Source organism: Adiantum capillus-veneris, chromosome 5 (assembly GCF_014529385.1).
Source record: "Adiantum capillus-veneris isolate H3 chromosome 5, ASM1452938v2, whole genome shotgun sequence".
Classification (NCBI taxonomy): Eukaryota; Viridiplantae; Streptophyta; class Polypodiopsida; order Polypodiales; family Pteridaceae; genus Adiantum; species Adiantum capillus-veneris.
Window position 1 is genome coordinate 70,742,345 of NC_140935.1, and position 26,396 is coordinate 70,768,740.

Here is a 26,396-nt window from a genome sequence, read left to right on the forward strand (position 1 = left end):
CCTTTCCACTAACGCCTCCTTAGCTCTCAACTTGCTCCTCCTTGCTTCTTTTGCTCATGTTATGTGCCAAGTATAGCCTACCTCTTCAAGTGGAGGATTCCCTCCTTCATGGCACATGCAAGCTCCCAGACTCGGGGGTGGGGATGTCACTATGTATAAATTGTGTATATCCTGTGCACTCAAGGACTATTTTTAAAACTACTTATCTCTGAGTTTTTGACAAATAACATACATCCTTTCGTACTCAATTTGTTAATTGCTTTTCTGATTTCATTTTGCAGTACCCTCGGATCTCTAAAATGAGTTGCCATCAAGCTCGCGGTATTTTTTAGATACTTTTCTCGCCCTCTTTGAATTTGGCGGCTGGAGACCCTTTGAATGCCCCCTTCGCTTGGTTTATAGCTAGTTGTTGTATGGCAACCCATACTCCTTCCTCTTTTTCCCTGCTCTGTTGCCCCTTCTCGATGGCCATTCTTCAAATCATTACAGGCCACATCAAAAAAACCATTTGGGCTTCCTTTTTTCAAAAGATTCCCACCAAATTATTGTTATCATTTGATCAACGCCTTAGTTCCTTGTTGTCGCCGCATTGGGCTAAGGTCCCACCATTCCTGGCCCTTAACTTGACAAGCTCATCAAGTTCACTTTATAAGATCCACCTTGAATGCATCGATTGAGAGGCCCTTTACCAGAACCGCTTAAGGATTGCCTTGCATGACAGCCAACATCAAGCTCCAAAACATAATGTAGACCGTTTCAACGAAATCCACTTTTGAATATTCCACTTAGATAAGATTTGAACCAGCTTTAATACTGTCCAAACAAGGGCAAGGCCAGACTAGACAAGGGCAAGGCCGGACTAGGCAGTGTAGAAAGGGAGCCCAAATAGGGAAAAGGGCTAGGAGATTGCTATATAATCGGAGGTGGACTCCAAGGAACTAGTTCCCCTAGTCTTCCACTAATATCAAGAGCCACAGGTTGCCTTTTTGGGGAAAAGAAGGGCGTGGTGATTTTTAGCCACAAAAGGCCCTTGCATGATTTGCATGCCATGGTCGAAGCCGTGGAGCTTGTCTCTTGCAAGGGTAGGATGACGAAGTCGAACCCCGTGTGCAGGCGGGCTTGGCAAGGGGAGTTTCTGGGTGAGGATGCACCAAAACGGCAGCGTGCAGGCTCAACGGGAGTGCGCCAGGCTTTTGAGTAAAATTCGACACAATATTGGCACCCGCCTCGCATCACAGCGCCCCCCCCCTCAACCTTCCCCTGCTCTCACTCTGTCTGCTCGACAGCTATGGGGTTTTTGATGTCTTGTGTTCACATACAAACCCCTAAGGCCAAGGGCCTTAGGACTTAAAATTAACCTTAAGGGTGATTACACATCCGCAACGAGCAACAAGCTTCGTACCCGGATTTTGTGAGCACATATTTGAGTTAGATCAGAGAAGGGGCCGGCAAGTACACGGCAATTACATAATTTTCGTGCATGCTTGCTGCAAAAAATTAGCAATTTGATAAAGGTTCTCAAAGGGATTCATTGGCGATGGAATTTTGCAAATTTATTGTGATTGAAAGCAATACCAATCACACTTGATTCGGCTACGACGTGTTCAAATAAAGTACCTCCTCGATTGGAATTTCGGATCTATTTCAACTTGCGCACTCGACGTAATTAGCACGGCTAATTAACCTTGGCAGTGCCAATTAAAACTACGGGATTAATTTTCCTCGACTCAAGGTATTTTTTTTCTTCTGTTCCTTCCACTGCATGGTGTTGCCATGGATTTAGATATCAATATCACTTTTGATTTTGAGCATAATACACTTGATCCTGCCCGTGATGGCAAGTGGCCGAATGCTGTCACGGAGAGTGCCCACGACAATACGGCGGGTGATGATGCTTATGAACCGCTTGATATTCAAGAATTTTTTGCACTTCAGACACGCATATGAGTCATGGAAGGAATTTTACATCATCAAATAAAATCATCACTAAATTGACCATGTTAGTGATACAATTAATGCAAGAGAAGTCCAAGGGTCCTGTTGACACGCACATGCATGAGCACGTTGCTACACAGGGGCAAGGCCCTTCTGATCATGGACAAAGTCCATCTGTCAATGCTTGCACACTCTCACTGCAACAGAGTTGGATGAGTTGTTGAAAAACACCAAACCACCAACTTTTAAGGGAGAAGATCGAGATCGCAACAAGGATGGAGTAAATATATGTCTCAGCAAGTGGGATGGAATTCATGCCTTGCGGCATACTCCGAACACAGTCAGAGAACTGCAAACAAGTTTAACTCTGGAAGGCAAGGCCTACAAATGGTGGATGTCTCTCAAGGAGAAGAATATTATACCACAGAGCTGGGTAGCTTTTGAAACTATGTTTCGCAAAGGATTCTTACCAACAAACGAGGCATATCAAAATTGGAGAGCTTGGGACACGTGTTCCATGCACCAATACCCATCATTACTTGAATATATATCTCACTATCGGGATGTTATCCTCAAGTTTGAAGGCCTAGACAACTTTCAGCAAGTACGTGGGTTTATCCATGGTTTGACGCTGTCAGGAGTTTTTGGAGCAAGGGATTGCGCATATGTACATATACATGCATGGTGCATCAAATAAATAATTGCCCATTTTTTAGAGCCAGGTGGTTACGTGGGGCCCACATGTGTACAGGTAGGACAACATGTACATAGTGCATCGATTTTCACTATCACCAGTACCAGTATGTTTTTTCTACAATAATGAGGAGTTTATAGCGCATAAAACTTCTCGAGGAATCTATCCACGGGCCGACAACGTGAGGTCAGCAGGTGCGTTAGATGGCATCTAGTGGCGTCAGGAGGGCGAACGAGGTCAATATTTGCACGCGGATAAGGACCGACACAACGTGGGTGTTTTCTGGTGAGAGTTATGCAGAAAGGTCATCATTAGGACCACTTTTTGGGGCCACTTCACGTGGTGGCAAGATGCATTATTGGAAAAAAGCTGAGTGCCAGGTGTGCGCATGGATGCAGCAGGGTGACATGGTTTTTGGCCTGTTCGGGGTCCGTTTGAGGTCATCTAAAAGGCCAAGGGTGACCAACTAATAAATCTAAGTGTGGGAACTGAAAAAACAGAGAGAAGACCAGAAAAAACGTGGAGAATAGAGGAGGAACAGCCGCAGGTGTGTTTTTTCCCATTTTGGAGCCTGTTTTGGCCCTAAACTGCTCATCCGAGGTCGGATTTGAGCACTTTGACATTGTAGACTGGGGTTTTGGGCCGTTCCGGACGCGATGGCGCTGTCCATTTTGCCCAATTCCTCACTCTTTTTCTGTTGTTTTTCTGTGTAATCTTCTCCGGTGAGTGAAGCTTCTTCTCCAATTTGTGATTGTATCTGGTATCTTTTACCCATATTGTGTGAGCTATTTGCCCCATTGGTGTTGGCCCAAGCTATATTGTATCTAAACATCAGAAATTCTCCTCTTTTGATCTGAGTTTTTTGGGTGTGTGTGTGTGTGTGTGTCTGTGTGGAGTGGGCAAGTGGATAGTCTCTCTCCTCTCACTCCAGAGGTGTGTTCCCTGTCTCGGCCAGGTGTGTTGTCTAAGCCGAGTGGTGCCCCATAGTGTGTTTGTGTATCTTCCCAAGAGTGTGTGTCGGGTCGTTATAGAGGCCTTTTGTGTGTTTCCATCCCACTCACATTCTTTTGGCGCCCCCACGGAGGATCTTCTTTGAATACCTTCTGCTTCGAGCTTCAAGCCTCGATATTTGGGATTACAGGTTACAGGTTACAGGGACAGGTACAGGTACAAGTCATTCACACAGGTACAGGTAGCTGGAGTACAGTGATATACTAGCAGTGATGTCACTTGCAGTTGTTGTGGGTATGCATCACTTGGCGCCTATTTGAGCGCATTGTCTGCTGGATTGTACGTTACTTGTGGAAACTGCCATTGTACGCATTTGTGGAGCCATACTTGGTTGTATTTGGCAGTCCCAGCCATTTCTGAGACTTGGTCTGGAAGATAGTCATTTCTGAGACTTGACTATACGCGATTTGCATTAGCCTTCGTGTGAGGGTCGATAGCGTGAGGTTTTTATTGAGCTGGGGGATTCTCAAATGTAGAGATCCTTTCGGTGATACAGGTAGCTGGAGCACCCTTTTTGTGACCTCGCCATAGGCTATGTACTAGTGAGTCCTACTTGATGCTCGAGTTCTATTGTTGACAGTTTATGCATACATATACAGTCTATATTTTGGGTTCCTACTGCTCTACTTCTGGGGAAACTCTGCCAAAATTTTTCCAAGTTGTGATGGCTGGTTTCTTGGTCTTTTGAGCCATTTATGCTGTTATGCTGCTGAAATTTTGGCAAAATCAGAGGTTGAGTCAGGTGTGCCTTCTTGGGAGCTTCATGGTTGGCTTTAATGGATGATCAAAATGGCCCTCATTTTACTCCTTTCCATTTAACTCAAAGAATTCAGATTAATGTTCATGTGTCCAGGAAGATCTTTTTCCAGCAGCGCATAGTCTTTATGTTTGGGCCAAGAAGATTGAGAGAGATCCTGGAATGTCCTTTGCCTGTTGTCATTCCGATGATTAACTATGAAAACTCATTTGATGTGCATGTGTTTTTCCTTATCTAAAGTTGAGCTCCGTTGAAGTTTCTGGGGATTAGGCAGTGAAAAGTTTTGGGTTCTTGCATGTGTGTTCGAAGGGGTTCTCAAAGCATCATAATTTGGGTAGCCATGGCTTTTTCTTATCCCGAGTTTCATGGAAGAAGTGATGAAGATGTGGAAGAATTTTTGGAAAAGATGGAGGTTGCCTGCATTAGCAACCAGATTCATGACCCTACGCAAATGTTACGCCTTCTCCAAATTTGTTTGAAGAGTGATGCACGAGTTTGGTCTAAAGCATTTGAAGAGGAGTTGCGTGTGGCTGATCCACCTGTAAGGTTGAGTTGGGACAATCTACGACATGGGTTGGAAGTGTAGTTTGTGAAGATAGAAGATCCTGACAAAGTGTGGCAAGAAGTACAGGCTTTGCTGCAAAAGGAAGGTGAGACAGTAGATGCATACATACGTAAGTTTTCATTGGCATGGGAGCGAATGTGCAAGGCCTTGGCACCACAGGTACCCCCACCTGACATGATGAAGAAGGATAGGTTCTTAGCTGGTCTTTGGGAGAATATACGTTGGAGAGTGGAGCTAAAGAAGCCTAGGACATATGAAGATGCACTAGAGGTAGCAAGGAACAAAGAGTGGAAGCTGAGGAAAATGAGCCAGTTAGGGGTGGATTCTTTGCCAATGAGGTCTGAATTTCAGCCTATAGAGTCTTTACAAGGGCGCATGTCAGGGGTTCATCATGAACCAGTGGTTCCTGTTACTACTCAGGTTATGCCGGCAGTGGTCACTACAGCAGTGCAAGATGATGGGCTAAGGCAAGACATGAGGCAAATGGTAGATTTGATGAAGAATCTCAGCCTAAACATGCTAGGTCAAGTGGGAAATAATCGAGGTCGAGGGAGGTATGCAAATCAGCCAGGAGGTGAAGAAAGACCTAGGAATGGTGTTGGACAAAGCAATGGTAGGTTTTGGAGGCAGACGCCCACCTGTTACAATTGTGGAGAGTTGGGTCACATCAGCCCGCAATGTGATAAGCCACCAAGGATGGGGGGAGACATGTATCCATTGCCAAGACAGGTGCTAACTAGGTCAAATGATTATGGCATCGAAATTAAGGGAGACGAAGGAACCAGTGGACTGACCCAGGAGGAAAAGGGAAAGACAACAGTGCTAAGTGTAGTCACCTTGGAGAAGGCATCAAAGCTAGAGGATACATTAGTGATGCCTATTGGGAAGAGGACCATAGAGGATAAGGAAGGAAGAAGTGCCCCAGGTCCTAGTAAGAAGAAAGGAAAGAGCCATGAAGGTGAGGATGTCAAGGCCAAGAGGAAAAGGAGAGCTCGTCGAAAGTTTCATGTTTCAGATTTTCCACTAGGGGATGGGCAATTAAGCTATGACTTGAGGGAGGATCAGACGAGCAGGAAGGCAGATGTTACTTTTGGGCAGCTTATAGAGATGGTGCCTAAGCTAAAGCGATAGTGAAAGAGGATGGTTAACCCAATGGAGAAAGAGCCAGAGAGAGGTTCAGTAAAGGTGTTGGCAATGGATGAGCTACCAGACATTTGTCCAATAGTAGATGTGTGGCATAAAAGGAAAAATTTGGGACAAGGTTATGTGGATGGCGGAGCCCAAATATGCGTCATAACACACTCATGCGTTGAGAAGATGGGTCTCACAGTGGCTGGGCTGTCAGGTTTTCGGATCAGATTGGCAAACCATCAAAAAGTAAAATGCTTGGGTGTTGTAAAGAGCTTAGAAGTGGAGGCATATGATGCAAAGGCAGTGGTTGATTTTCATGTGATGCCAGCAGGGTTGGGAGCATATCCTATTATACTGGGCAGACCATGGTTACGTGCAGTGGGAGCTGTTCAAGATTGGCGACATGGTACGATTAGCCTCTATGGAAAGACAGGTACCAAGAAGCTTTATAATATGGACACAAGGAAACGATTAGAGGAGCTTTATGAAGATGAGGATGAGTCTAGTGATGAAGACTCTTCCACGGTGACAGATGAGGACAGTGATAGCACTACCAGCAGTGATGAGGATGCTGATGTTGCATTTCTTTTGATGGATAAAGAAATCTAGGAGTGTGGTTTAGTCGCATTTGCGAATGAAGTTGAAGATGAAAGTGAAGGGCCTTATGAAGTGATTGAAGGGCTGATGCAAACCAAGGTTGAGTTTTCAAAGAAGCAGGAATTAATGTCGCAAATGATTAGTGAAGACCTCTCAGCTATGGAGAAGGATATATATTTGCATATGTTGGCTAGTTTTCCTGATTTGTTCATTACTTCATATGAAGAGATCAGAGGGTTCAAGGGTGAAGAGATGCATATAGAGCTGAAAGAAGGTGCTAAGCCAGTGCGGCAAAGGCTAAGAAGGATGGGTCAAGAGAAAATAGAAGCCTTGCGAGAAGAGGTGGACAAGTTGTTGAAGGTAGGGTTCATAGTCCCTGTGGAGACCACAGAATGGGTGAGTCCAGTAGTAGTCAGTCCAAAGAAGGATGGGAAGTGGAGGATTTGTGTAGATTTTAAGCCCTTAAACGCAGCCTCTAAGAAGAACCCATATCCTCTTCCATTCTTGGGTTCAGTGGCAGGTTATGAGAGGTACAGTGTGTGTGATGGTTTTTCAGGCTATTTTCAATTGAAGATTGCTCTTAAAGACCGCACAAAGACCACTTTTATTACGCCATGGGGCTGCTATTGCTACATAGTATTGCCATTTGGGTTGTCAAATGGACCTTCCTTCTATCAAGAGAGAGCGAATTTGGTGTTGGAACCATTCATTGGTAGTTGTGTTAAAGCTTTTATGGATGACTTCTGTGTTTATAGCAGTAGAGATGAACACCATGAGAAGCTGCAGATGGTATTGGATCGATATGATGAATGTGGAGGACAACTAAATCCAAAGAAATGTCATCTAGCACAGCCAAGGGTGAAGTTATTGGGCCACATGGTGTCAGAAAATGGCATTGAGGCTGATCCAGATAAGGTGAAGTCTATTATTCTTCTTCCATCACCTACGAGTACGAAGCAATTGGCAACCTTTATACACAAAGTGAAGTACATGGCAAGGTTTATTCCATTGTCTTCTCAGATTCTGTATCCATTACAACAAGTGGCAAAGCATGATCCATTGCAATGGGATGACAAGTGTGAAGAAGTGTTTCAAGAGGTGAAAGAGGTGTTAGGGGGTTTGTCAGCCATGCAGGCTCCTGATTGGGAGAAAGTTTTTTATGTAAATCCATCAGTAGGGGATGATGCCATTGGATCCATGCTATTGCAAAAGGGGAAGGGCAGCCATTATATGAGGCCAGTGTATTGTGCAAGCCGAGTGAAGTTGGTAGCGGAGAGAAAGTTATCGGAAGTAGAGCTAGTGATGGCCAGTGTAATATTTGCTTGTCGACGATTTCGTCATTACTTGCTACCACGGCCTTTTGTTTTCTTGACGAGTTATGCCTTTTTGCCACAGTTAATTAATGGTACTAACATGTCAAATGTGGTGAAGAAATGGGTAATTGAGCTGCAAGAGTTTGAGTTCTCTTTTCTAGTGGAAGATAGTACAAGGGCTACCCTAGCTGATTTGTTGACCTACAAGGAGAATCCCCTTATTGTTAAGAAAGAGGTGGTGAGAAAGGTAGTTGAAGAAATGCCACAGATCAGCAATGCACATGTGTTGTTCTTTGATGGTTCATACAGAAAGAGCCATGATGCAGCTTCAGGGGGTATAGCACTTTATGATCCAGAGGGGAAGCTAGTATGCAAGAGAGGGTTCAAATTGGATGCGCATAGTAACAATGAGGCTGAATATGCTACATTGGAAGCTGGATTACACATTTGTTTGAAGCATGGGGTTCGAAGGTTGAGCATAAAAGGTGATGCCTTGTTAGTGGTGAAGCAAGTGCTGGGTGTGTGGAAGAGCAAGAACACCTCATTGAAGGAAATGTGCTTCATAAATAAAGGCCTGTTAAAAAAGTTCGAAGCATGGAGAATCAGACACATTGAACGTGCTCTAAATGGAGAGGCACATGAAGCAGCTCAAGGTATGATTGGGGAGCTATTCGTGTTGAGGACCAATTTACCTCTTTATCATGGCCGGGAAAGTTTGGCTCAAGAAGAGGAGTTTTTGCTAACAGGAATCATTCCAAAGGAGATTCAGAAGTCTAAGAAGTATGGCTTTGTGCGTAGAGCATACAGGTACAAATTGATTGGTGATGTCTTATACATGAAAGGGGTTGATCTCGTGTTGATACGTGTACCTTGGCGGGAGGAGCTTTACAGAGTGCTGGAAGAGAATCATGAAGGCGCATGTGGTGGCCATTTTGCTCTAAAGATCACCTAGCATAAGATTTTGCAAGAGGGGTATGTATAGCCTATTTTGCACAAGGATGTTCACCATTGGTGTAGGTCTTGCAATAGGTGTCAAGCATTTGGGAAGAGAGTGTTGAAGCCAGAACTACGAAAAACCATTATGGCATTTGATGTGTTTGAAAAGTGGGGAATTGATGCAATAGGCCCGTTACCTATCACAAGCAGGGGCAAAAGCTATATCTTGACGGCAGTGGACTATCTCTCTAAATGGGCAGAGGCTATAGCAGTAAAACAGATCACTGCAAAGGATGTGGTAAAATTTGTGTATGATGAAATATGTTGCAAGTTTGGGGTGCCATTAGAGCTACTTTCAGATAAGGGGCCAGGATTTAGAGCTAAACTGCTAGACTTCTTATGCACAAAGATGAAGATTAGGCACCAGCATACCACTCCTTATTACCCACAGTGTAATGGCTTAAATGAAAGATTCAATGGTGAGTTGGTACAAATTCTTTCTAAAGTGACAGAGCACCAAGGAAAGAATTGGGATTTGGAATTGCCTAGTGCATTATGGGCTTACCGTACTTTGGTGAAGACAGGTACAGGGTTTACTCCATTTCATTTGGTGTATGGAAAGGAAGCACTATTGCCTGTCGAGGTAGAGTTGCCTGCGGTCAAGATGTTAGAGAAGTTGCTTGGGTCGCCTAGTGATGCATTCAAAGAGAGGCTCTTGCAGTTACAAGAGGTCCAGTTGGATAGGATGAGCGCATTGGAGCATTATGGGCAGATGCAGGATAAGGCTTTGGCAAAGATAAATGAAAAGGTCAAAAGTAAGGGTATCAAGAAGCATGACTTGGTTTTGTGCTACAATAGTAAGCTGGAAAACACCTTCCAAAAGAAGTTTCAAATTAAGTGGGAAGGCCCTTTCAAGGTAGTGGAGTATTTTCCAAATGGCACATATCAGCTGGCTAACCTGGATGGTGTTCTACATAAGTCAAGGGTAAATGGTTTGCGTCTTAAATTGTATCATGCTAGATTGATGATGGTGGAGCAAGATGAGCTGTCTGTGGATCAAGCAGTGTTGGTGAAGGATGAGGAGACTTGTGATGCGGCGAGTCTCATATCTCTCTTTGCTGCTGCTGATCATGAATGATCTAGCAGGCTAGGGGATGGGCAAATTATTTCAGGAGTTTTTTGGAGCAAGGGATTGCGCATATGTACATATACATGCATGGTGCATCAAATAAATAATTGCCCATTTTTCAGAGCCAGGTGGTTACGTGGGGCCCACATGTGTACAGGTAGGACAGCATGTACATAGTGCATCGATTTTCACTATCACCAGTACTAGTATGTTTTTTCTACAATAATGAGGAGTTTATAGCGCGTAAAACTTCTCGAGGAAGCTATCCGCGGGCCGACGATGTGAGGTCAGCAGGTGCGTCAGATGGCATCTCGTGGCGTCAGGAGGGCGAACGAGGTCAATATTTGCACGCGGATGAGGACCGACACAACGTGGGTGTTTTCTGGTGAGAGTTATGCAAAAAGGTCATCATTAGGACCACTTTTTCGGGCCACTTCACGTGGTGGCGAGATGCATTATTGGAAAAAAGCTCAGTGCCAGGTGTGCGCATGAATGCAGCAGGGTGACAACTATGCACTGCGAGGTCAGTTTTTGGCCTGTTCGGGGTCCGTTTGAGGTCATCTAAAAGGCCAAGGGTGCCCAGCTAATAAATCTAAGTGTGGGAACTGAAAAAACAGAGAGAAGACCAGAAAAAACGTGGAGAAGAGAGGAGGAGCAGCCGCAGGTGTGTTTTTGCCCATTTTGGAGCCTGTTTTGGCCCTAAATTGCTCATCCGAGGTCGGATTTGAGCACTTTGACATTGTAGACTGGGGTTTTGGGCCATTCCGGACGCGATGACGCTGTCTATTTTGCCAAATTCCTCACTCTTTTTCTGCTGTTTTTCTGTGTAATCTTCTCTGGTGAGTGAAGCTTCTTCTCCAATTTGTGATTGTATCTGGTATCTTTTACCCATATTGTGTGAGCTATTTGCCCCATTGGTGTGTGTGTGTGTGTGTGTCTGTCTGTGTGGAGTTGGCAAGTGGATAGTCTCTCTCCTCTCACTCCAGAGGTGTGTTCCCTGTCTCGGCCAGGTGTGTTGTCTAAGCCGAGTGGTGCCCCATAGTGTGTGTGTGTATCTTGCCAAAGGTGTGTGTCGGGTCATTATAGAGGCCTTCTGAGTGTTTCCATCCCGCTCACAACGCCAGAGCTTAAGAAGCACGTCAAGGTTCAAGACCCTAAAACACTTGAGGAAGCCATAGTGAAAGCACATATTCACGATGATCCAAATGAAAAGAAATCACATCATAATTAATACACATGGTAATACACACACACAGTATGGGCACAATAAAAGAAACTTTATAGTAGCCAATTTTGAAGCATCTAAAAAACCCAAGGGGTCCAGAGGTCCTCTCTCTCCTGAGGACTTTGTTAAAGCTAAGAAAGAGAAAGTATGTTTCCAATGCTTGGGAAGCGGTCATGGCAAAAAAGATTGTCCCAAGGGGAAATCTGCTGCTCATGGCAAGGAGAGAGCAGTGCACATGGTGCAACTGCTGCCTCTTGAGTCTTCCTCACGATTCTCTACAATGGAAGTAACACACACAGAGGTGGTGCATGAATGCTGTCCCACAGCTTCCATGTGGCAACAGACCTTCGGACCAGATGAGTTAGTATGTATGCACGGATCTCTGCAAGGGCACAAGGTGCACATCTTGGTAGATGACGGTGCTACTCACAATTTTATCAATTATGGATTGGTGAAAAAACTTAAATTGCCTCAAACTCCGAGTACCCACCACTACAAGGTAGCAATGATAAATGAACATGATGCCGAAATCGGGGATACTCAAGTCTGAGTTGTTCCGTTGGAAGTACAAGGCTACTCCACATCCTTGGATTTTTAGGTTATGATCATGGAAAGGGCAGACATGGTCGTTGGTAGGGAATGGTTGCATAGCCCAAGACCATCACTGAAGCGTAGCTATGAGCATAATAGCTTGATGTTTTGAATCCCATGGCGCATGTGTGTTGCTGTTAGGAGAGAAGGATGTACCTTCTTCACCATTGACATGTACAACAGTTATACACCTCGTTTTTTATAATGAAATAGATCAAGTTTTATTGTGTTACTGATTGTCTCATTTTCTCTGTAACATTGAATTTGTTGAATATTCCTCAACACCGCATGCGTCTCTCTCATCTCGTCCACTAATGGCTACTTCCCAACAAGCAAAAGTTTCTAGTGAGTTAAATTTTTTTTTAACACTAGGTTGGTAACCTAACAGGACACAAAAGTGTCCTTTCAGGGTTTTGAAAAAAACCTCCAAAACCATAGTAGATCCACTCATTTTGTAAAATCCTTTCATGAGGCTATAGTTCAAGGCCTACTACACATGGAAAAAATAAGAGACTTGTAAAATTTCTCATCTTTTGGTCACACCAAGCCTCCAAAGTTGATGGACCAGTACATTTTCATCAAAACAGTCATTTCTTACGTTTTTTTGTATAAAAATAAGATTAGGGATTTTTGTAGGACTTGAGATAAATTCCCTTGTTAACTTCAATGGGTTGGTGATCAGAACATATGATTGCTTCTCACTCACTATTTTTTGTTTTGCCAAAAGAAATAGGTACAAAAAAGTTGAATTTTTACCATTCTGCAAACCTATCATCAAAGTTTCTATAGCCACGCTGAATACAAATAATATATGCATGTTTTCTTAGTTCCCTATTGTCCTTTAGGTTCATAAGGATCCATGGAGCATGTCAAAATAATAATACATCTCTTACCAAGGGGAATCTTGGGAACAAAGATGAAGTGCTAAATATAGCAAACATGAAAAAACTGGGTTCAACATTATGAGTTGTAGAATCCCATAGAAACTATTGAATATCTAGCCAAATTTGATCCTTATGACTAGATATGGTTACTACCTACAAAATGCATATAGTTGTCACAAGAAACTAGCAATATTGAAAAAGCTATACTTGATATACTAGAATGTTTTGTTTTCTTCTATAATAGAAAAAACCAACCATCGTTGTGTACTATGCAAAATAGGGTATTAGGTGCCCAAAAACTCAAGTAATATTAGCTTTATGCTACAATATGGGACATAGAAAATCAAAACTACATTTGGATATCATGAAAGCCACCAAAAAAATCATAGAAGAGCTAAAATTGGCTAAAAACAGGATTTGACAATTTTTGTAATTTGGTCATAACTTACAACTTTAATATTTATTTCTCCCTAGAAGCATCAGGACATGTTGAGGACTACTAAAGATAGTTCTCTAGCATTATAGACCTCACAAACATGAATTCTAGAGTGGTATAGTTGCAAAAAAGTGGAAAAAAGCCAAAAACAGGACCCGTTTTTTCACACAGTTTAGGTTGTGAAATGTTGTGCAATGACAAGGTTAAAGATGGAATTGATATTCCAAAAAAATGTCAAGTTTTTTTCAGCTCATGAGACAACTTTCTAGATAGATAGCACCTCAAAATCCATTTTGAAACTCTTGACATAATTCAAGGAAAATGGTCACTTAACAGGACATAAAAGTGTCCCAGGACATAAAAGTGTCCCATTACCAACCTAGTGTTAAAAGTATTTCATGATGTTTTTCCTAATGATTTTCCACCAGGATTACCGCCGACACAATCGGTGCAACATAGCATTGATGCAAGTGCAGGCAATAAACCTGTCAGTAAACCGCCCTACCGTATGAGTTACTCTGAAGCTGCTGAGGTGGAATGTCAGCTTGCTGACTACCTTAGCAGAGTATTTATACAACCCAGTTCTTCACATGGGCTTCTCCTATCCTATTAGTGAAGAAAAAAGATGGCAGTATGCGCATGTGTGTAGACTACCATGGCTTAAATGCGATTATTATTAAGAACAAGTACCCATTGCCATGCGTGGATGAGTTGCTTGAACAAACTCACTCATGCTCACTTTTTATGGAAATAGACTTGCGTCACGTTATCACCAGTGCTATTCGACTTGCTGATATGCCCAAAACTGCATTCTGAACAAGGTGGGACACTACAAGTTTTGGTTATCCTTTTGGTTACCAATGCGCACGCAACATTCATGACACTTATGGATAGTGTCTTGAAGTCGTACTTGGGCAAATTTATCATCGTTTTTCTCGATGAAATTCTAGTATAGAGTGCTTCTGAAGAAGAACACTTACAACATCTGAGGCAGGTTTCGAATTGTTACGAACAAATAAATTATATGCCAAGGAATCTAAGTGTGATTTTCTGAAAGAAGAAATTCACTATCTTGGGCATGTTATTTCAGCTACGGGCCTACATATGGATCAATCCAAGTGGATACAATCCCGCAGTGGCCTTCTCCTAAAAATCTGGAAGAGTTACAGATTGTTTTAAGATTTGTAGGTTTTTATCGACGGCTCGTTAAAGACTATGCTAATATTGCTATCCACATGACGACCAGCTGAAAGGAAAAGGCAAAGCTTTTCAATGCCGCTCAACAACATAGTTTCGATACGCTCAATGATGCATTAGCTACAGCTCCAATACTACTATTGTAGATCCTTTGAAACCATTGTTTTGGAAACAGATGCCAGCAATCGTGCTATTGGAGCAGTCCCAATTACAATACGGCGGCCATTGCATTTGAAAGCAAAAAGCTTGATGCAGCACAAAAGAACTACTCTGCTTATGAACACGAAATCTATGCAATAGTGTCTACCTTAAAAACATGGCGACATTATTTGTATGGTGCTCAGTTTAAGATTGTGTTTGATCATGAAAGCATCAAATGGTTTACACAACAAAATGATTTGAAGGGTCGGAAAGCCAGTGGACAGAGATTCTTTAGAAATATGACGCCAAGCTTCGGTATCGTAAAGACGATACAATGTGGTCCTTGACACTCTTAGTCGTATTCAAGAGATCAATTCTCTCTTGTTTACGAACTTCGTAGTGAATTGTTGGATTCTCTAAAGGGAAAATATGAGCATGATGACGCATATTCCAAAGTGTGGAGCCATGTACAAATGAGGGATCCTTCTCAGTCCAATGATGGTATTATAGCGTTAACCTCCGCACATAGTTCTCCTCTGTCAAGTGATGAACTACAGTGATTGAAGCATTTCACCATCGGCAATGGGTACCTACTCCATAAGGGAGAGTTTGTGCACCGATGGACACAGACATTCGGCGCCAGATTCTTTATGAATCTCATGATAGTCAAAGTGCAAGGCACCCGGTATTAGAAAGACTTATGCTCTCGACGATGATAGTTTTACTGGCCAGATTTACATGGCTTTGTTCAAGATTATGTCTTGCATTGCCAAAAATGTCAACTTAACAAAGTAGAGCGCCCAAAAGCAGCAGGACTCTTACATCCGTTGGAGACTCCCATGGTAAATGGAAAAGTATCTCTATGATTTTATTGTGGGTTTACCAACCACTGTACGAGGTCATGACTCCATATGGGTGGTCGTAGACCAATTGACTAAACTATGTAATTTATTCCAACCAAATCAATGATTAAGACTCCAGAACTAGCCAAGTTATTTGTAAACAACCTATACAAGTTGTATGGTTTGCCAAGTAACATTGTCAGTGATCATGATCCCAAGTTTAACAATCATTTTTGAGGCTATGTTCAAACGATGGGTACACAATTGAACCTCAGTATAGCCGATTATCTAGAAACAGATGGTCAGACTGAACGAGTTAACCAACCAAGTGCTAGAGGATATGCTATGCGCATTTGTTAGCAAGAAACAGTCAAACTGGGAAGAATATTTACCTATTCTCGAGTTTGCCTACAATAGTGCTAAGCATGTCACAACTGGATTTAGTCCTTTCATGCTCATGTATGGTTTTCAACCTAGGTCACCTATTATGGTGGGGTTGGCAACCGAAAAACTCCAGCAGGTTAAGGATTTTCTCCAAGACCACATGGATATGCTGAAACTCGCTCGTCAGAATGTCCGAGAAGCGCAGGATCGGTATAAGAAGTATGCTAGTGAGAAACGTCGGGAAGTTACCTTTGAGGAAGGGGAGGAAGTATTTTTACGTGTGCCAGAACATTCAGAAAGACTGAAAACTTGGCCAACACCTAAATTATCTCCATGATATTGTGGGCCTTTCAGAATACTCAAGCGAGTAGGTGATCGTGCCTACACATTATCGCTACCTACACATTCTCGTATTCATCCGGTTTTTCATACCAGTCATTTACGTAAGCGGTTACGTGGGGACGACAATGTCATTGGCCAATAGATTTTGGTTGATTTTTTTGAACCTCCTACCTTACCGCATGAACCTGAACGTATTCTCGACTATCATGATTTACATACACGTCATCATGTACATCAACAAGCCTTAATCAAGTGGAAAGCTCGACCTGAGAAAGACACCACTTGGGAAAACATTAATTTCTTAAGAAGAAGTTTTTGCACTTATGTTTTTTAGGACGAAAACTCTTCTTTAAGAGGGAAGTAATGTCAGGACAAGGGCAAGGACGGACTAGACAAGGGCAAGGCCTGACTAGGCAATGTGGAGAGGGAGTCCAAAGGGCTAGGAGCTTGCTATATATGGGAGGTGGACTCCAAGGCACTAGTTCCCCTAGTCTTACAAATACTTGCTTCAGTGTTATGGAAGTAGCCGTATATAGGATTGTCTAGCTCTTGACTGCATGGAGTAAAGAAAGTTTGAATGATACATCAACACTTGAAGTGTTCTGAAGCACACATCTGTGAGATTTCAGCTACTCATGTGGGAAGGTTCTTTTGAGCATTGTAGTAGCCCCATCGTTGTCACTCTTCTCATGGATAGAAGCAAAGAAATTGTGCATTATCTTGATATAATCAGTCATATTCAAGAATTGGACTACAAAATAGAATGGCTACCTTGGTTTGAGTTGTGAAACAGCACCATCAAACCACAACTAGTTTCTCTCGAAACTATAGCCTTGACTTTTTAGCCACTCACTGCGCAAAAGAATCTAGCCTTGCACAAACAAAGTGTCATGTGTTTGAATTGAATACCAATGCATTGAGTGAACCTCGTTCTGCACCTTGAAGGATCAGTTCTCCGCAAAATCCACTACAAACACCACTACATTGTCACAACAGTTATGCAAACATTCCTTAAATAGTTTATCTTGCCATCTAGATATAGTTGTGCTTGATGACGTTCATTAATTTTCTTTGAAGCAAGGAAAAGAAACACATCAAACTCACTCAACAAACCACGAGGTCTTTGCAAGATTATGTGTTACCTTTATTATCCACTTCATGTGTAGGAATCTCATCAAGAAGCTTCACAATCATTCTAGAGATATCATCACTCAGTTCTACTAGATACAATGACAGCTTATCAATGTACACTGTTTGCATGTTCCCAAAAGACATTTTTTAGGGTGATAAGCATTGTCAATAGGATTTGGGCACAATATAGACTCCCATAGGTCTACTAAGATTGAAAATGTGGCATTCGATGTTGTGCACTACGTTAACTTGTTTGACACAAGGAAATACCACCATCACACTCCTTAAACTGTATACCCAAGTAATGATGCAACAGCCCCAAATCTTTCATCTTGAAAGTAGCATTGAAATCATCCTTAAACTCAGCAATATGTCTCTCATTTGGTCCAATGATTAGCAAATCATCCACATAGAGAATGACAATGAGAAGTACATCACCCTCATGCTTTACATACAATGTGCTTTCTCTTGGACTAGTATGAAAGCCTCGTTTGAACAAATGAGTTTCAACCTTCTCATACCAAGCATAAGGAGATTGCTTCAACCCATACAAAGCTTTCTTACATTTGCACACTTTATCTTCCTGCACTTTAATGAAAAAATTGCGAGGTTGCATTACATAAACTACCTCAAATATGTTGCCATTCACGAAAGCAATCACAATGTTTGACTGATGTACATATCAACCAAATTGAGCTGCCAATACACATAGAAAATGTACAATAGTCATTCGGTAAGTGGGAGCAAAAGTCTCTGCATAATCAATGCCTTTCTTTTGTGCATAACCCTTTGCAACAAGTCGAGCCTTATAACGATCAATTTCACTTCCGGATTGGGTTTTAGCTTGTAAAACCTTTTAGTACATCATATTCAGATTGCATGGCAGCCACCTAATTTTCTAAATTATGTGCTTCATCAAAAGGCACAGGTTCCTCAACATCATGTAAGCTAGACACAACCAAAGCATAACAGTTTGATTTTTCATCATATGCCTCCACCTCTAAGCTCTTTACAGCACCCAAACATTTTACTTTTTGATGGTTTGCCAATCTAATCTAAAAGACTGACACCCCAATCACTGTAAGACCCATCTTCTCAACGCATGAGTGTGTTATGATACATATTTGGGCTCCGCCATCCACATAGCCTTGTCCCAGATTTTTTCCTTTTATGCCACACATCTACTATTGAACAAATGTCTGGTAGCTCATCCATTGCGAACACCTCTAGTGAACCTCTCTTTAGCTCTTTCTCCATTGGGTTAACCATCCTCTTCCACTGTCGTTTTAGCTTTGGCACCATCTCTATAAGCTGCCCAAAAGTAACATCTGCCTTCCTCCTTGTCAGATTCTCCTTCAAGTCATAGCTTAATTACCCATCCCCTAGTGGAAAATCTGAAACATGAAACTTGCAACGATGTGACGCGACACGGGAGAGCGAAATACATTGATAATGAACAAAGAATCTACAGAGTACGCAGAGTAAACAGATGAAAAAGAGTTTGTATGGATACAAAGTAATCATTACAAGAAGAGCATAGCTCGTTTCATAACCTCCCGACCACCCCCGAGCTATTTCAATCACACTCTCACTCTCACTGTCAATCTCAATGTTGTGCACAATCTCAATCTTAATCACACTCTCACTCTCAATCTCAATCACACTCTCGATCACAATCCCACTCTCAAAATCTCCGGATAGCAACAAGGATCATAACCCGAGTTGTAACACGATCACAATCCCAATATCATGACACCTCGAATAGATCCTGTTTCACACATCGATTTCTGCAACTTCTACAAAATAGCCAAAAAGACATACTCGTGCAACCAATTCAACATCATAATCAAATTAGACATGTTAATTTTGTACCATCATAAACGAGTATAATCACTTCTTGATTGGATCAAACAAAAGAGATATTACCTGTGTATATTTTTTTGTAAGCTAACATGTTTGCTGCTTGTAGGTTGTCCTACTGCTGTTGACAATTTATTTCTGCCATAACTTTTACAAACGATTTCAGAACAAAGCAATCCAGGTACTCAAAACGACGAGAATAGGTCTGGTCTACAAGGTATCGTGGACAGAATTGCAAAAAACGTCTTTCTTTGGCTGCAAACGCAACTTTTAGATCGCGACTCATAAAAACCCTATTTTTGGGTCTCCACTACTTTTTCAACTTATTTTAACTTTACCCATGCATTTTAAGCTAAAACACATAAATATAAATCATTGATACTAATAAAAATCTCAATTTTAACTACGTTTTTATCATACTGTTCATAGACAGACTATTTGTTATTCATTAACCTTTGTGAAATATATCTATTATGTATTATTTAAAAAGAAGATAATATATTTTCTCTTTTAATATCTTAAACTCATTCATATAAGCTCTATCTAATAGACTATTCAACAATCTTTCAAATTGTGCTAAACGAAAGATATTCCCTACTATATTCTTTTCGACTTTAAGAACTTCAAAAATTAGTCCTATTACAAACGACCCTTATCAAAATTAACTTTGTCCTCAGAGTTGGAAAGAGGGGTTTTCAACATACAAAACATCAAATGCAATCTAAGAGGAATCTTTTACATGATAAGAAGAATCCTACTTCTAAGTTGTCTAACTCTACAATCAAATTGGTTTCTAGTGTTGCCTTCATACCTTTTCTTTAGGACAAAATTATCTAAATAAATATATTTTGTTGGTATTCTCACAAAATTTGATATTTTAAAGAGGAATTTACAAACACACATAAGCAATCATGATAATACAAATAATCTTTATGTAAACAAAATTTCTTCTCAAACATCTCTCTCACAAAAGGACTTAGATAAGTGATAATATTAGAGTAGAAACAATCATTATTTACTTCATATCCAACTTAATCAATCAAATCACTATAGACCACATAAATGATATTATGTATTGGCCTTTTACTCAAGGTAATGGTAATCTTGTCTCTTTTCTAGCAAAGTATTTTAGATTAAAATCATACTCACACAGTAGTTGAACTCACCCCTTCTACGTATAATTAAGTAATGCCTAAGTGAAACTATATTTTAAGCTCTGATGATCAGTCCTTAATTCAAATTTCACACCAAGCAGCAAATGACGCTAATGCTTCAATGTATGAACACCATCTCCTAATTTCAAATCATGTATAGGATAATGCACTTCATGTCTTCTCAACTTTCTAAACTCATAATGCCCCACAACTCTCTCCTCTTGACGTAAGACACATCCCATTTATTCCCCGTTTGTATCACATTTTTTCACAAAAGCTCATCTATGTTAAATCTGTAAGGGACCCTAGAGTACAGTTCAGATCCTGGATATCGGTCAATCACATGGTTTAATGATCTAGAAAGAGACATAACGGACGGGTCATCAGGAAAAACATCGTTAAACTCATCAAGAAGCTTTTTCACATACTCTAGATTTTCTTCCTTTTTTTCATGATTCATCTTTTAATCTACTTGCAAAAATTATGAAGGTCTCACACCCTTGTGGAAATCCCCTTGTCAATTTGATAACGAAAATTAGAATAGACTCAGAATTCTCTTTTCTTCTCTATTCTCCATTAGAATTTTTTTCTAATTTTTTTTTCTTCAGAATCAATCAAAATGTAAATTTTCAGTCACCCAAATCATATCAATAATTACATCATGCACCCATGTGTATGATATAAAAAAATTGCCCTTATGATTATCATTATTCAAACAAAAAGACAATTTTGTTTTTAAATTAATTCTTTCGTGAAACTTTTATTATCACTAAATAAGTCCACAAGTCTCTTGATTTCTTAGTTTAATTTCAGGTTTAATTTCTTAGTCAATTTAGACGATAAGAAGCAATGAATACTATCCGAATCAATTAAGGAATTCAGATGTAAATCTCAACTTTTACGAATAAATTCAATCACAGAAGCTTTCAAAGGACGTACCAAAGACATAAAGTATCACAAAGAAGGGCTAGATGACTTACCTTTATTGTCCACATCGCCAATAGTCTCCAATTGAGCCATCTTGATAGGTATTGCCTTATCAGTCACTTTGCTCAGCATTCGAAACGCTGGTGGTCTTGTACTCTATATTGAAAGCATAATCCTAATCTTCGAGTTCTTCAATCCACACTTCTAAATATTTGCATGTCTTCCGTATGCTATCAAAATCATTGAGCTTAGCCTTCTTGAAGAATTATTTGTTGAGCCTATATGTGAAGCTACTCAATATATGGCTTCTCTATATATGGCACCCAGGTCCCCTCTATATATACATCATCTCATGTGTGTATTCTATACACTTTGGGGTTTTATTTCTGTGCTCTCTCCTTCTCTCTCAACATGGTATCAGAGCAGTACGTTTTTGTTTTCAATTTTTCTCCTGATCAAAATCAATTTTGCAGAAACTACCCGCTCGAGGGATTGGAATCGATGTGGTCTACAACTTTGCAGAAGGAAGTTTTTTCAAATTTTGCACCGATTTTAAGTTATCGTTCGCGGACTGCGTACATATCTAAAAAGCAACTTCCGCTTCTTTTTTCCTGCTTATTGAAAACGATTTTGCAGAAACTATCCGCACTAGGGACCAGATTCGGTGTGGTCTACAACTTTGCAGAACGAAGTGTTTTCAAATTCTGCACCGATTTTGAGTTATCGTTCACGGACTGCGTACATGTCTGAAAATCAAGTTTTGTTTTATGTTTTTGATTTTTCTGCTAATTGAAAATGATTTTGCAAAAACTACCCGTGGAAGAGATTGGAATCGATGTGGTCTACAACTTTACAGAAGGAAGTGTTTTCAAATTCTATATCGATTTTGAGTTATCGTTCGCGGACTGTGTACATGTCCGAAAAGCAAGTTTTGTTTTATGTTTTTGATTTTTCTGCTAATTGAAAACGATTTTGCAGAAACTACCCGCTAGAGGGAACGGAATCAATGTGGTCCACAACTTTGCAGAAGAAAGTGTTTTCAAATTCTACACCAATTTTGAGTTATCGTTCACGGACTGCGTACATGTCCGAAAAGCAAGTTTTGTTTTATGTTTTTAATTTTTCTGCTAATTGAAAACGATTTTGCAGAAACTACTCGCATACGAGACCAGAATTGATGTGGTCTACAACTTTGCAGAAGAAAGTGTTTTCAAATTCTGCACCGATTTTGAGTTATCGTTCGTGGACTGCGTACATACCTGAAAAGCAACTTTCGCTTTTTGTTTTTTATTTTTCTGCTAATTGAAAAGGATTTTGCAGAAACTACCCGCGGGAGGGATCGGAATCGATGTGGTCTATAACTTTGCAGAAAAACTAGCCGCTGCAGGCATCAGAATTGATGAGAAACTATTTGCTTGAGCCATCGGAATCGATGTGGTCTATAACTTTGTAGAAGAAAGTTTCTCTAAATTCTGCACCGATTTTGGGTTATCGTCTTGGACTGCGAATATGTTTGAAAAGCAAAATTTTACTTTTTGCTTTTGATTTTTCTCATAATTGAAAACTTTTCAATTATATTTTTTCTTCATCAATCATAAATTTGTTACTGAACTAACTTTGCTGCAGAAGCTAGTTATATATCGTTCCGATTCAGTCGAGCCATTGATGATCGTCCAAATTCTATCGAGCTACTATTGGTACATGATCTTTTGTTATATGATATACTCGTTCATTGATTCTCGTATAATTATTCTTTTAGAGATATAGTTTACGTCGTTTTATTGATAATTTCTCGTTGATACCATAGTGATTTTGATGGTACCATGATGATGTTTTGTTAATTAGTACTTTGGTCATGGTGATTTTCGTTGATACCATGATGATATTTCATTGATAACATGGTTATTCTCGGTGATGCCATGATGATGTTTCGTTGATACCATGGTTATTCTCGGTGATTCCATGATGATATTTCATTGATTCCATGGTGATTTTTGTTGATACCATGATGATGTTTCGTTGATACCATGGTTATTCTCGGTGATACCATGATGTTGTTTCGTTGATACCATGGTTATTCTCGGTGATACCATGATGTTGTTTCGTTGATACCATGGTTATTCTCGGTGATGCCATGATGTTGTTTCGTTGATACAATGATTATTCTCGGTGATATCATGATGCTTTTTGTTGATACCATGATCATTTATTCATTTTTATTGATACAATGATGATGTTTTCTTAATACTTTGATGATATTCATTGATGACTACGTTGATAAATGTTGTTTTATGTAGTATATACACATATCATTTGCATCACGTAATCACGCATCTTGTACTTTTACGTTCATACTTTATGTACCATATGATGTCGTACGTATATATGTCGTCAAAAGAGTGGCGTCGCGAACCATCTCTTATGACATTGTGAACGTAATTATTTCACTAACAATGCTAATAATTTTCATGACTATGTTTTTTTTTTAGTCTATGATCTATGTAGGATTGATCAAAGAATTGATTTTATGAAGACAAACTTGGCGACAATAAAAGATTTAGGAAGATATGTTTGGTGATGCCATATTGATGACAACATAAAGACATGTTTGGTGATGCGATATTGATGACAAGCTACACAGCAGATTCATGGAGACACTTTTGATTACAAGCTAATCGATAGCCTTTACACCTCTTTATTGAACCTTTGTATTCATAGGATAGGAGTAATGTAACTCCTCATAAAACATTCATTGTAAAAGGAGTGATGTAGCTCCTCATAAAATATTCATTGTAAAAGGAGTGATGTAGCTCCTCGTGAACATTTGTATATTCAATGATTTTTATAATATAACGGTGGGTGTATATAGAGCTGTGGGTTTTTCCCTTGATCCCCCAAGGGTTTTTTCATCCACAGCTAGGGACCCTTATTTGAGCGGGGGTGTTGAGCCTATATGTGAAGCTACTCAATATATGGCTTCTCTATATATGGCACCCAGGTCCCCTCTATATATACATTATCTCATGTGTGTATTCTACACACTTTGGGGTTCTACTTCTGTGCTCTCTCCTTCTATCTCAACATTATTTGACTATCGTCTCTCCCGCTTCGAAGTCCTCATCATCGTCATCGATTCTCTTTTTGCTTCTTCTCCTTTGATCATTTACGTCCACTTTTATCTTTTTCTTTCTTCCATCGTTTCACGCATTCTTTCATTGATGTCGCAGAATCGAAACTGCTCTGATACCACTTGTGACGCGACACAGGAGAGCGAAATACATTGATACTGAACAAAGAATCTACAGAGTACGCAGAGTAAACAGATGCAAATAAAGAGGCTGTATGGATACAAAGTAATCATTACAAGAAGACCATAGCTCGTTTCATAACCTCCCGACCACCCCCGAGCTATCTCAATCACACTCCCACTCTCACTCTCAATCTCAATGTTGTGCACAATCTCAATCTCAATCACACTCTCACTCTCAATCTCAATCACACTCTCGATCACAATCGCACTCTCAATATCTCCAGATAGCAACAAGGATCATAATCTGAGTTGTAACACGATCACAATCCCAATATCATCACACCTCGAATAGATCCTGTTTCACACATCGATTTCTGCAACTTCTACAAAATAGCCAAAAAGACATACTCGTGCAACCAATTCAACATCATAATCAAATTAGACATGGTAATTTTGTACCATCATAAATGAGTATAATCACTTCTTGATTGGATCAAACAAAAGAGATATTACCTGTGTATATTTGTTTGTAAGCTAACCCGTTTGCTGCTTGTAGGTTGTCCTATTGCTGTTGACAATTTATTTCTGTCATAACTTTTACAAACGATTTCAGAACAGAGAAATCCAGGTACTCAAAACAATGGGAATAGGTATGGTCTACAAGGTAGCGTGGACAGAATTGCGAAAAAACGTCTTTCTTTGACTGAAAACGCAACTTTTAGGTCGCGACTCATAAAAACCTTATTTTTGGGTCTCCACTACGTTTTCAACTTATTTTAACTTTACCCATGCATTTTAAGCTAGAACACGTAAATAGAAATCATTAGTATTAATAAAAATCTCAATTTTAGCTATGTTTTTATCATACTGTTTATAGACAGATTATCTGTTATTCAGTAACCTTTGTGAAATATATCTATAATGTATTATTTAAAAAGAAGATAATATTTTCTCTTTTAATATCTTAAACTCATTCATAGAAGCTCTATCTAATAGACTATTCAACAATCTTTCAAATCGTGCTAAACAAAAGATATTCCCTACTACATTCTTTTCGACTTTAAGAACTTCAAAAATTAGTCCTATTACAAACGAGCCCTTCTTTTCCTCTTGGCCTTGACATCTTTGCCTTCATGTCTCTTTCCCTTCTTCTTACTAGGACCTGGGGCACTTCTTCCTTCCTTGTCCTCTGTGGTCCTCTTCCCAATAGGCATCACTAACGTATCCTCTACCTTTGATACCTTCTCTAAGGTGACCCCACTTATCACTTTTGTCTTTCCCTTTTCTTCCTGGGTTAATTCACTGGTTCCTTCTCCTTTAATTTTGATGCCATAATCATTTGACCTAGCTAGCACCTATCTTGGCAATGGATACGTGTCTCCACCCATCCTTGGTGACTTATCACATTGCGGGCTGATGTGACCCAACTCTCTGCAATTATAACATGTGGGCGTCTGCCTCCAAAACCTACCATTACTTTGTCCAACACCATTCCTAGGTCTTTCTTCACCTCCTGGATGATTTGCATACCTCCCTCGACCTCGATTATTTCCCACTTGACCTAGCATGTTTAGGCTGAGATTCTTCATCAAATCTACTACTTGCCTCATGTCTTGCCTTAGCCCATCATCTTGCACTGCTGTAGTGACCACTGGTGGCATAACTTGAGGAGTAACAGAAACCACTGGTTCATGATGAACCCCTGGCATGCGACCTTGTGAAGAATCCATAGGCTAAAATTCAGACCTCATGCGCAAAGACTCTACTCCTAACTGGCTAATTTTCCTCATTTTCCACTCGTTGTTCCTTGCTACCTCTAGTGCATCTTCATATGTCCTATGCTTCTTTAGCTCCACTCTCCAACGTATATTCTCCCAAAGACCAGCCAAGAACCTGTCCTTCTTCATCATGTCAGGTGGGGGTACTTGTGGTGCTAGAGCCTTGCACATCCGCTCCCATTCCAA